Source organism: Rhipicephalus microplus, unplaced genomic scaffold (genome assembly GCF_043290135.1).
Source record: "Rhipicephalus microplus isolate Deutch F79 unplaced genomic scaffold, USDA_Rmic scaffold_14, whole genome shotgun sequence".
In the NCBI taxonomy this organism is placed as follows: Eukaryota; Metazoa; Arthropoda; class Arachnida; order Ixodida; family Ixodidae; genus Rhipicephalus; species Rhipicephalus microplus.
In genome coordinates this window covers 13547204-13560639 of record NW_027464587.1, presented here as the reverse complement: position 1 = coordinate 13560639, position 13436 = coordinate 13547204, and the positions used below count along the sequence as shown (strand labels likewise).

Genomic DNA, 13436 nt, shown 5'->3' with positions numbered 1-13436 from the left:
GAAAAGATGCGAGATGGCGGTACTTGGAGTGTAACAGATGGACGAACTTACACACAGACAGATGCATGGATGGACACATGAACGAACGCAGAGGCGGATGCATGGACGAACGCAGGGACGGACGCACGAACAGATGCACGCACGGACCGGCGGATGGACGCATGGACGGTCACCGGCGGACGGACGCATGGACGGACGGAAGCAAGAATGAATGGATGGACGAATGCTTCGCCCCACTCTCCATCATTCACTCCATGGATATGCTGCCATTTTTTATATAAGCCTGTGTGGCGTGATATTGCACGTGAACTTATTGCGAGCTGGCAGCTGACCAATAACGCCTCGTATACAACCTAAAGTACCAAGTCTACCAGTACGAGACCCTCGTTAAAAAGTAAGGGAAAGAAGTTTGTACTTAAGGGCTCGTTTTTTTCGTGTTTTGACACAATAATAAATCAGACCTAATAGACAGTATAGCCAAGAAATGTTTAGGGGAAGTTATTAGACCGAATCGTATTCTAAACGTGAAGACAGAAAAAGTGGTGAAAAGATAACGCAGGTTCGGTTTCTGCCCACAGCAAGTTATCTTTTCACCCACTTTTCTTTCTTCACATTTACGATACGATTCGGCCTAATAACTTGTTTGGCGGCAGTGCACATCGACTTCACAACGCTTGATACTGTATATTTTTCCATGCAGCCTGTTTGAAGTGTGCACAGCGAAACTGCTCTTAGAAGCGGAAAAAGGATCGGATCCGTCGGTTGCCGGCCACATCAGCTGTTGGTGGTAGAAGCAAGGCATACTACACCTGCGCATGTCACGTGGCTTCTTGACCCTGCACATATAAACCGAACATCCACCGGGTGATCTTCAGTTTGGCGGCAGTGCGGATCGACTTCACATCGCTTGATACTGCATATTTTTCTATGCAGGTGAGCGTTGTTCCACTTGCGATAGAATTATAAGTGTTTTAACTTTTTGCACTGCTGTCAAACTATTGTGTTTCGTGTTTCTTGACATGACGAAGGATATTAACGAAGCGCTTGATGATTTTAAGAGAGAAATTCGGGCCGAGCTTCGTGGTTTCAAACGAAGCGTTGATCCCTGTAGTGAGACTTGTGACAATGTCAATTTGCTCTCGCAAGAACTTAAGCCTTTGCGCGAAGAACTAGTAATAACACGGAAAGCTAACGAGAAACTAGTGACACAAAATCGACAGCTACAAATAAAAGTGGAAGAGCTCGAGCAATATACCCATGCTAACAACCTTGAAATTAAAGGTGCGCCAAATGAAGGAGAGCCATTTGAGATTGTGAAAAAGTTGTGTGCCGCAGTCCAGGAACCGGTCATGGAATCTGATATTGACACCTGTCATAGGATGGGCATATCTAAGGAAGGAACTAGAAGCATTGTTGTACGTTTTGTGCGACGCGACAAGCGGAATGCCGTTCTCATGAAAGCTAGAAAAGTGAGGCCCTCGGCTAGAGAAGTCGGTTTCAAGAGCTCAGCACCAATCTTTGTAAATGAAAACTTAACCCGTCAGGGTAAACAGCTGCTTGGTGCTGCAGTGGCAGAGAAACGGGAAGTTGGTTGGCGATTCGTCTGGACGCAAGGAGGGAAAGTCTTCGCGCGAAAATCGGAGACATCGGAGAGACTCGGAATCTGTTGTCGAGAAGATATAGATAAGATGCATCAGTGAATGAACTCCAAGTACTTGGGCTGTTTTTAATTACCTCAGGATGGCCAATGTTTCATATTGTCAATATTATGACCAAGATAATCTCTTGTGCATCTTCAAGGTGTTGTCTGAACAGTTTGCTGAATTTCATCTAAATGCTCGCAGCATTAGAAACAAAACAGATGACATCAGCCTGTCCCTCAACCGTTTTGAAAGTAAATTTCATGTTTTGTGTTTTACGGAATCTTGGCTGACTCCGAAAGATAGCCCACCACAGTTTGCAAGTTATGTTCATAATAGCATTGTTCGTTCTTCGAATTGGGGTGGTGGGATCAGTATGTATGTTAAAGATACCCTCATTCATGACGTTATCGACGACATGGCCTGTATCACGCCTCATATAGGGTGTCTTACAATGTGTGTGCAAAATGTAATAGTTGCAGCTGTTTACCGACCTCCCACTGGGTATAAGTCTGAATTTTTTATTTTTACGGAAAAGCTTCTGCGCAAACTCCATGTGATGCGCAGTTCATTCCTCATCATGGTTGATGTAAATGTTGACATGCTTAGTGGGGATGCATCATGTGAGCAGCTGAAAGCTATTCTAGACTCGTTTGCCTGTCCCGATGTCATCACACAACCTACACGTCTTACCACCCACAAGGCCACTTTGCTCGATGTAAATATCACAAACGCCTCCAGTCAAACTCGCACCAGTGGTATATTATCACTTGATGTAAGCGATCACCTGCCTATCTTCACATTTTTGCTGCTTGATAGTGACAGGCGTGACTCAAGCGAAAAGCCGCGTTATCGTAGAATGAATTCGGATCAGCTTAACGAATTTTATCATGCGCACGAAACCACTCAGTGGAACATCGTTTACGCAGAAAAAGACCCTGATAAAGCATGCAGTCTTTTCAATGAGGCACTTAGGGTTATCTATGACCGACACCTCCCACTTGTTCTATTCTGCAGGAAGCAAACAATTCGCAAGCCTTGGGTTAGTCGATGTTTGTACAAAAGAACAAAACATAAAAACAGAATGTATCATGCATTTGTACAGACACGTGACGCTGCTTTTCTTAGCGAATTTAAAAGATACCGTAATAAGTTAAACGCCGATTTGAAAAAGGCTAAGACCTGCTACTATCAAACGCTTTTTGCTACTATACCTAATGAACCCAGAAAGCTGTGGAACGAAGTAAATAATTTATCAAACAACTCGAAAGCAAAACGTCATATTAACATTGCAGCTTTTGCCCATGGCAAAACGGAATTAGAAACACTCACAGAAATGAATGAATACTTTACGAATATGGGTGAATTTCAAGCAAATCTCAGTTCTGAGAGTTGTCATGTTACTACACATAAACGCAAAAGGTTGCTACACTCAATTAGTTTATTCCCTATAGTCCACAAGAGGTAGAAAAATTTGTGGAAACATTAGAAACAATATTTCGGCAGGAATTGATGAGCTAAGTACCTTACCCATTAAATACGTTGCTGCTCTTATATCTTCACCATTAACACGCATTATTAACAGAATGCTTGAAACTGGAATCTTCCCCTCAGATCTGAAGCTTGCTCGCATATGCCCGATACATAAGGGAGGTGCTGTTGGTGATATAAGTAATTACAGACCCATTTCGGTGCTACCTGTGTTATCTAAAGTGTTTGAAAATGTCATCAACATGCGTCTTGTTAATTTCATAATTAAGCACCGAATCATAAACGATGCACAATACGGTTACCAGAAAAAGAAAAGCACTGAGCTAGCTTTGTTACATGTAAAGGATAAAATACTACATGACATTGAAAACAAACCCTACAGTGTTGGTCTTTTCATTGATCTAAGTAAAGCGTTCGATTGCGTTAATCACGACATTCTGCTACTGAAACTTAATGACTATGGCATTCGCGGCATCGCCCTAGATCTTTTAAAGAATTATCTTTCTTGCAGAAAGCAGTGTGTAAAATTGGAGATGTTACCTCCCCTACAACCACAATAAAACAAGGAGTGCCCTAGGGGTGGATTCTGGGACCCTTGTTATTTATATTGTACGTTAATAACTTATTTATTATTCCTAACTCTCCCAAGTTAGTAATGTACGCTGACGACACCAACGTCTTTTTTTCAGCGCACACACTTACTCAGCTTCAGAAAGTGATAAACGAATATCTTGTTCAGTTGGATGGTTGGCTTCACGCTAGTAGACAATCCCCAAATAAAAAGAAATCTAATTACGTCCTCTTTAAGCCCGTTGATAAGCCCTATGACACAGAGCTTACGCTAACGTATTAGGGCACCACCTTGGAGTGCGTAAAATGTCAGAAATGTTTAGGCGTATGGTTTAAAGAAAGCATGTCGTGGAATACACACATCAATAAACTCACTTCAGAGCTAAGCAGAGCCGTCGGTATATTATTTAAACTATCCCATTTAATTCCTTTACATCTAAAAAAGGCGATGCGATATATTACGCGCATTTCGACTCCCGCTTATCTTATTGCACACTTGTTTAGAATACCACAACAACTACTAATTACTACAAACTGGAAACAATGCAAAAGAAAGTGCTCAGACTTCTCGAGAACTATTTTGGTGAGCCAAAAGACCTACCCAAAAATCCTTTATATGTTAAGCATAATTTGCTTAAAGCAACCAAATTATACGATTATAAACTCCTCCTGCACATACAGAATTATGATCTGATAGACATGGCACATGCAACATCAAGACGTTATCTACTACGTAATACACAGGCACTAATACCAAGAACACGTACGAACTACGGAAGGTCAGCCCTCACTTATCAGCTACCTGCACTAATAATTCGTCTATCTTCACAAATAAATTTTGATATCCCATTCCATATATTTAAAAAACAAATAAGACTTTTCCCATTAAATGACTGTGCAGCCGTTACAGCATAACCTCATTAACTGTCACTGCACCACTGTTCTTGCATTGCATTCTTTATACGTTCAATCATTTGCATATTCGGTATGTGCAGTTCCCCTAGTTATATGGGTGCATTTTAATTTCTGATGCATTTCCCTGTTACATTCATTTCGCTGTATCTGTGCATTTTTGTTGTACCTCTTTATATTTACTTTGCTATGTACCGATGCTATTATATCTTGTCAAGTTGTATAAGTTGTATCATGTCATGTTAGTTATACTTTTTATTCGCTGCTGCCTGTACGGTCCCCCAGGTCTCTTCAAGCTGTTTTTCAACAGCTTTTTTTGCCTGGCGAACCCCCAACTTTTTGTGTTGGAAATAAACCTAAACCCAACTTCCCTTATACTTTCCTTAGCATCGTCGTCTGTCAGATCTCAGTATATATATATATATATATATATATATATATATATATATATATATATATATATATATATATATATATATATATATATATATATATATTACGCATGGTGGTTGAGTGGCCGTAGCGTTGCATATAGTCCAGTAAATCCTCCGTGAGCGGTCACAACGTGGTTTATTTCTACGTTTCGGCCTAGAGTCTGGCCTTCATCAGGATTAAAGGTACAGTTTGTTGGTGCTCAGCTTTATACAATCTCAAATCAGAGGGAAAGGAAAGAGGAAGACAGAGAAAAGAAAAAAGAAGAAAAATAAAAAAGAGAAAAAAGAATATAAGGTGGACTCCCCTCGGGCGCCCCCCTTCCACTCTTCCTTCCACTTCCACTTCATCTCTCTCCTTTTTCTCTCCTTCACCTTTCTGATGTCAGTGGTCTGTGTATGCTTCCTTTCACTAACGCATTCTTCCCGACCAGACAGCGCCTCCTGGCACTGGCGGTTCGGTGTGGGGCAAAAGAGAGCTTTTTTAGGAAGTTCTAAGCCTTTAACTACTCGGAGCCCTGTCAACATTTCGTCGTAGAAAGAGGGGTACCGCGTATTGGGGCAGATGCTGGTAAGCGGGCATGTTAGGAAGTTTTAAGCCTTTAACTACTCGGGGTCCCGTCAAGATTCCGTCGTAGAAACAGGGGTTCCGCGTATTGCGGCAGAGGCTGGTAAGCAGGCGCAATGCGAATTCCTTGCCCGTTTCTGGATTACGCGTGCAGTGGAGCCTCCCGGCTGTGCACAGGGTTGCTGTTGGACATGGCACAATTGATTGGGTAGTAAAATAAAACAGAAAACAGACGACAGCTGCACTTAGGAAGAGAAGTTACACTTGGAATTGTTTTGAGTTCTCCAGTGCCCTTCGCAGCCGCAGTGCCGTGAACTCAGTTACTATTTTCATTATTGCCGTTATTGTTTTCTAATGCTTTAGTTGCTGCAAGTGTTCCAGGATTCTCAATTATCCCTCTATCGAGGGTGTTGAATCGGTGGATTGCCCGCTTACCAGCCTCTGCCCCAATACGCGGTACCCCTCTTTCTACGACGAAATGTTGACAGGGCTCCGAGCAGTTAAAGGCTTAGAGCTTTCTAAAAAAGCTCTCTTTTGCCCCACACCGAACCGCCAGTGCCAGGAGGCGCTGTCTGATCGGGAAGAATGCGTTAGTGAAAGGAAGCATACACAGACCACTGACATCAGAAAGGTGAAGGGGAGAAAGGAGAGAGAGATGAAGTGGAAGTGGAAGAAAGATAGGAAAGGGGGCGCCCGGGGGGATTCCACCTTATATTCTTTTTTCTCTGTTTTTATTTCTCTTCTTTTTTCTTTATCTGTCTTTTTCCTCTTTCCTTTCCCTCTGATTTGAGATTGTAGAAAGCTGAGCACCAACAAACTGTACCTTTAATCCTGATGAAGGCCAGATTCAAGGCCGAAACGTCGAAATAAACCACGTTGTGACCGCTCACGGAGGATCTACTGGACTATATATATGTATATATATATATATATATATATATATATATATATATATATATATATATATATATATATATATATATATATATATATATATATATATATATATATAAAATAAGGGAGAGAAGTGTATACCTAAGGGCTCGTATTTCCGTGTTTTAACACAATATTAATGAGATATAACAGACAGTAATGCCAAGGAATGTACAGGGGAAGTTCTTAGAACCAATGGAATGTGAATAAGAAGAAAGAAGAAAGAAAAGTGGATGAAAAAATTACCAGCTGTGAGCAGGAATCGAACCCACGACCTTCGAATAATATATATATATATATATATATATATATATATATATATATATATATATTGTACCGAAGCATAGTGGCGCCAGCTCTGTGCCAGCGTGAAAGAAGACGTTGACGTCCGTGTGTGGCTCGTGCTTGCCGGGTTCCTGCCTGTACCAGCTTGTTGCGGCTAACGTTTCTGGAATAATAACCTGTGTTTTTACGCAACCTTGCTCGTTGCATTTGGTGGAGGTGCTGAGTAACGTCCTGGAGCTCCGCAGCCGTAAGCTACCATCTCAGTCTACGATGACCGAGCGCGTCGATCCCCCACAAGGCTCTTCCACGCTGCCACCCGTCATGTGTTCTGGTGTACTTCGTCTGCGTGACCCACCAGTATACAACGGCACTGAAGATCAAGATGTCGAGGACTGGCTGGCAGAGTACGAGCATGCCAGCGCGATTAACAAATGGGATGACCCTGCGAAGCTGATTCACGTCATCTTCTACTTGACGGATTTGGCCAACCTATGGTTCACCAACCACCAAGCCGACATTCCCACCTGGTCGGTTTTCAAAGAGGCCGTCACCTCGTTTTTCGGTCGTCCAGCCATGCGTAAGCTTCACGCTGAACTGGGACTGCGGGGACGATTTCAGCGAAATGGTGAGAGCTTCACGAGCTACATTGAGGATGTGATCAGCCTCTGTAGGCTAGTTGATGCCAGGATGACGGAGGCTGACAGAATAAAGAACATAATGAAAGGCATTGATGACAACGCTTTTCATATGCTTGTGGCCAAAGACCACAGACCGTCACGGCCTTGATTCAGTTATGTCAAAGTTTCGATGAGCTGCGCAAGCAACGAGTTTCTACACGTCGCGCTAATACGCAGACAGCTGATATTTCGGCCTTGGAGTGCAAAAGCAGTGGCTCCGACTACAGCGTGTTAATGCCTCAAATTCAACAGTACATCCGGGAGGAAGTTGCTCGACAGCTCTCACTTGTCGCCACCATCAACGAGACCCCCACAACACTGGACCACTCACTTCGCCGTGCTATTCAGACGCAAGTTGCCAAGGCTCTCCCTTCGCCCACATCCCCAATATCAGTGGCTGCACCGCTGACTTATGCAGAAGCCGTCCGCCGACCTTCTGCCCAACCGCCGCTCCCTTCATACAGTCCATCCACCAACTACTACAGGTCACCAGTTTCAGTTTATTCGGTAAATCGGCCCATTCCACCACCTCGAGCACCTGTCAACTCTTGGCGTACTCCGGATAACCGGCCCGTCTGCTACAACTGTGGTATTCCAGGACATGTCGCGCGCTACTGTCGTCGCCGTGGATTCTATTTTAAGGATGTGCAGCATTCTGGCAACGTACCTCGGCCATCAGAATCGCATGTGACACCTGATTCACATGACCCCCGCTCACGTCGACCAGACTTCAGCCGACGTCGATCTCCTTCACCCCGTCTCCGGTCTCCTTCCCCCATGCTTCGCCGTTCCAACCACGCCCAGGAGGAAAACTAACAGTCGCAGTTCCTGAGGCAAGAGCTGCGCCACCGACGAAATTTACAAGGCCTCATCTATCGCCCCCTAACGAGATTGCCGTGTTTGTGGACGGTTTCGCCACAACTGCTCTTGTCGACACAGGTGCCGCTATTTGTATAATCAGTGAAGTGTTATGCCGCAAACTGAACAAAGTGACGACTCCACTGGTTGAAATTTCTTTACGCACGGCGAGTTCGCAACACGTCCAACCTTCTGCCACATGCACTGCTCGTGTTGTGATTCAAGGAGTGCTTTACATCGTTGAATCATTTAACACGCTACGCTGAAACATCTGCGCTGCCTGCTACCACTGCGAAAGACGTTGCGTCCTTTCTTCTTCACCATCTCATTTTGCGACACGGTGCACCTCGTGAATTACTCAGTGACCGTGGACGCGTGTTTCTCTCGAACGCCGTCGACGAGCTACTCAAGGCATGTCGCACTGTTCATAGGAAATCCTCGGCATACCATCCCCAAACCAATGGCATGACAGAACGCTTTAACCGTACCCTTGGAGATATGCTTGCCATGTACGCCTCTGACGACCACACTAACTGGGACCAAGTGCTCCCTTTTGTCACGTACGCGTACAACTCTGCGCCACAAACAACCACTGGCTTTTCTCCTTTCTTCCTTCTGTACGGACGTGAGCCATCATGCTCCATGGACACCATTCTCCCTTACAGGCCTGATGTTTCCGAAGCGACGCCTGTTTCCGAAGCAGCTGCTTATGCCGAAGAGTGTCGTCAACTCGCTCGCTCATTTACCGCACAAGACCAATGGCGCCAGAAGACTGACCACGATTCCTCTGCGTCTACTGTACACTATAACCCAGGAATGCTGGTTTGGCTCTGGGTCCCGTCTACCCCTCCCGGTCTTTCCCCGAAACTTTCGTCGAAATACCATGGCCCCTACCGTGTGGTGCGGCAAACATCTCCTGTCAACTATGAAGTTGAGCCCATTGATCCACCCTCGGACCAACGCTGCCGTGGGCGTGAAACAGTACACGTATCACGCCTCAAACCGTGCTATGACCCCCTTGTCGTGTCCTTTCCCTAGGTCGCCAGGTTGGCTCCTTTCTGCGCGGGGAGTAATTGTACCGAAGCATAGTGGCGCCAGCTCTGTGCCAGCGTGAAAGAAGACGTTGACGTCCGTGTGTGGCTCGTGCTTGCCGGGTTCCTGCCTGTACCAGCTTGTTGCGGCTAACGTTTCTGGAATAATAACCTGTGTTTTTATGCAACCTTGCTCGTTGCATTATATATATATATATATATATATATATATATATATATATATATATATATATATATATTGCTACGCTCCAGTGCATGGAGATGAAGAAGGTAAAGCAGATAGACTGGCGGAAGCTAGTCTCTGTGGCTGGCGCAGCTCGCTTAACCAGCTGTAAATACATCTGTGACTACTCCTCCGAGTCCGTTTCTTTCTCGTAACACATTTCGTGGAGTCGTGCTATCCCCGTCCTCGCCACGGAACTCCGAAGCGGATGCTCTCTCGTGGCTTTCAACATGACCTTTCAAGACTCGGCTACATCTTGTCCAGTCGCCCGCCCTTTTGCTCGGCCTGCCAACCCAGCGGCCAAAACAACTTTCGTGACGCTTCCCGCCCTTAAAGACCCTGGCATGTTTTCGGCCCGCGAGGGTTCCGACGTCAATCATTGGCTACGCCTATATAAACGCGTTTGCGCTACTTACAGGTGGGATCCCTCACTTATGCTCGCAAACGTCATCTTTTATCTTGACGGAACAGCTCGTGTTTGGTTCGACCACCACGAGCATGACATTACAAGCTGGCACTGCTTCAAGGAAAGGGTCCGTGAGCTGTTTATGAACCCGTTTGGTCATCGTGAAGCTGTTCTACATCAGTTACATTCAGACGGTCCTCGCAGTATGCCGCCAAGCTGCCGAAAACATATCCGAGCCTGACACAGTTGCGCATATTCTAAAAAGTATCACTGACGGTGGGCTCAACTTGAGATCTGTTGGTGCTATTATTCAAGAATGCCGTCGGTTCCAACAAACTAAAACAGGCGCATCTCCCATCAGTTCTAGCACTTTCCGAACACCGCTGCGATGTCCTCGTGTCTAGATACATATCATCCACCAGACACCTGCGACAACTTGATACGACTCATCAGGCGAGAACTTGAAGCGGCTGCTCCAGCTAAGGTGCGACGAACGTCCCGTGATCCCTCTCCTCCAATTACGTTGCCCCTCATTCAAGCAGTCATCCAGCAGGAAACTGCCAGCTTGGAAATTTACTATATTTCACCACCTCTCCGCCCCGACTTCCAGTCCCAATACATGCCTGCACGTCGTTTCCCGGCTGGTTCTCTCTCAAAGTTCCGTAATCCGTCCGCATGGCGAACACACGAAGCCAAGCCGATCTGCTTCTCGTGTCGCCGAATCGGGCACATTTCTCGCCAATGCAGAAGTCGCTGAGGTCCTTTGCACAAGCTTCCTCTCGTACCTTCCATGCACGTCCTCCTTATCGTCATGAGACCAGCCACGACCATTTTGCCCAGGAACCTACTACTGAACATCTCTACTCCCGTTCTCCATTCCCCGCCCCCAACGTCGCCAGTCTCGTTCTTCAGTGCCCCACCGACCATCTTCCCCCGCCTTCACGTGAGGTTCTGCGACGGAAAACTAAGTGTTGCAGCCCCCGGAGGTGGTGCTGCATCGCTTGGACCGACAGAAAATCCTCTGTTGACGATACAGACAAAACGGAACCTTATAGAAGTACAAGTAAACAGTGTATATGTCACTGCTCTTGTTGACACCGGCGCTCAGGTCCCCGTGATGATGAGTGATTTTCGCTGCAAACTCAAGAAGGTTCTCACACCTGCGACCACTCAGTTCGTCCGTGTTGCGGATGGCGGAATAGCTTGTATCGTTGGAATGTGCTTCGATCGTGTAAGCATTGTGGATTGACACACAGTTGTTCGCTTCACCGCCCTTGATAAATGCCCTCACGATGAATTTTAGGCCCCGACTTCCTGTCCACGCAGCCTGTCCTCATAGACTCTTCAACCAGTACGCTCCGTCTACACTTGCCTGCAACACAACCGCTTGTACAACGGCAGAGTCGCCTCGGCACAACGGGACATATGCGCCTCCCTCCACAGAGACTGACCCACGTAGAGCTCGTCGGAATACCACCAGTTCCCAACGGTGACTATGTTCTGACCTCTATCATCGATGTCCTCATAAACCACGGCTTTCCAATACCGCACACCATTCTGTCCGTCGCCGGGAATTCTACCTGCCTCCCAGTTGTCAACTTTAGCTTGACACCTCAAGTGCTGCCACAAGAGATCTCTTTGGTCTTGCTCTCCACCTTTAGAGGCAACGCGGTAGATGTTTTCCCGATGGCGACTCTTTCTGGCCCCCACGCTCAACATCAATCTGACACTTGCTCTGACATCGCTATTAGGTCGATGATCGCTTCAAACTTAACACCGCAGCAGTCTGACGAGCTTAACCAGGTTCTGCTCTCCTACATCGATGTTTTTGACCTCAGCAGCCGTCCGTTGGGGAAAGCTACTGGTATGAACCACCGCATAAACACCAATAATGAGCATCTTATTTATAGGCGTCCATATCTGGTCTCGACGGCCGAGCATCTCATTATTCAAAGCGAGGTTGACAAAATGTTCGCCAAGGACATCACTGAGCCATTCTGCCGTCCTTGGGCTTCTCCGGTAGTGCTAGTCGGCAAGAAAGGCGGTGCATGTCGTTTCTGCGTGGATATCGACGCCTAAACAAAATTACCAAAAAAGACGTGTACCCTCTTCCACGAACAGATGATGCCATGGATCGCCTTTATGTGTCTCACTATTTTTCCTCCATAGACCTTCGTTCCGGCTACTGGCAGATAGAGATAGATGAAATGTACCGTGAAAAGACGGCATTCATCACCCCCAATGGCCTATATCAGTTCAAGGTCATGCCTTTCGGCCCTTGTAATGCTCCAGCCCCCTTCAAACGAATGATAGACTCCATGCTCAGAGGATTGAAATGGTGCACGTGTTGTGCTACCTGGACGACGTCATCGTCTTTCAACCCCCATTTGGAACTCATTTAGAGCGCCTCTCAGTCATCTAAGGCTTCTTCCGCCACGCTGGCCTGCAGCTCAACTCGTCCAAATGTCACTTTTGACGCCATCAAATCACAGTACTTAGCCATTTAGTTGACACCAATGGTGTACAACCAGAGCCAGCCAAAATCGGCGCTGTCAAAACATTTCCTGTACCAGGATCTGCGAAGGATGTACGCAGATTTATTGGGCTATGTTTCTACTTCCGGCACTTTGTAAAAAAATTTGCGCACATAGCGAGAGTGCTTGCGCAGCTCCTCAAGAAAGACGTCCCGTTTTCATGGGTTCCAAAGAGGCTTCTGCGTTATCGACTCTCATTGCTCTCTTCACTTCTCCCCCGATTCTGGCACACTTCAACCCTGCTGCCCCTACGGAAATCCGTACAGATGCAAGTGGACATTGCATTGGTGCAGTACTCGCTCAAAAACAACATGGCCAATATTGCGTTATTGCCCATGCTAGCCGCCTCCTATCCGCTCCTGAACGTAACAATTTGATCACAGAGCGTCAGTGCTTGGCTCTCGTATGGACGATGGCAAAATTTCGACTTTATCTATACGGACGCCCATTTTCGGTAGTTACCGACGACCACGTGCTCTGCTGGCTCAACTCTCTGAACGATTCATCAGGCTGCCTTAGAAGCTGGGCTTTGCGCTTGCGACAGTTTTCCTATTCGGTATTCTATAAATCTGGCAGCCTACACCATGATGCTGATTGCTGCTCCCGGTATTCTGTCGGTGATCCTGAAGATACTGACGAGCCCACGGAGCACTCTAATTTGTCAGTGTCCTACTTCCCTAACGCATTGGGCGATCCAGTGCTGCTTCACATCATCTGCAGTACGGAATCTTGCCGAAATGACGCTTCCGTCCGCTATGTTGTCCTTCAAAAGGGTGTGCTATACCGCCGCAATTTTCGACCTGACGGGCCTGACCTTCTCAATGCTGTGCCTAAGTATTTACGGCGCTGTCTTCTC

At 46.2% G+C, this 13436-nt stretch overlaps 1 long non-coding RNA gene across 1 annotated transcript in view; it reads left to right on the top strand.

Annotated features, from left to right (window-relative positions):
- The first annotated feature begins 850 nt into the window (after positions 1-850).
- LOC142784416 (uncharacterized) overlaps positions 851-13436 on the top strand; it is a 34087-nt gene continuing 21501 nt past the window's right edge. The window contains exon 1 of the long non-coding RNA XR_012888616.1: positions 851-933. This is a non-coding gene — a long non-coding RNA (uncharacterized LOC142784416). The remainder of the gene's footprint in view (positions 934-13436) is intronic.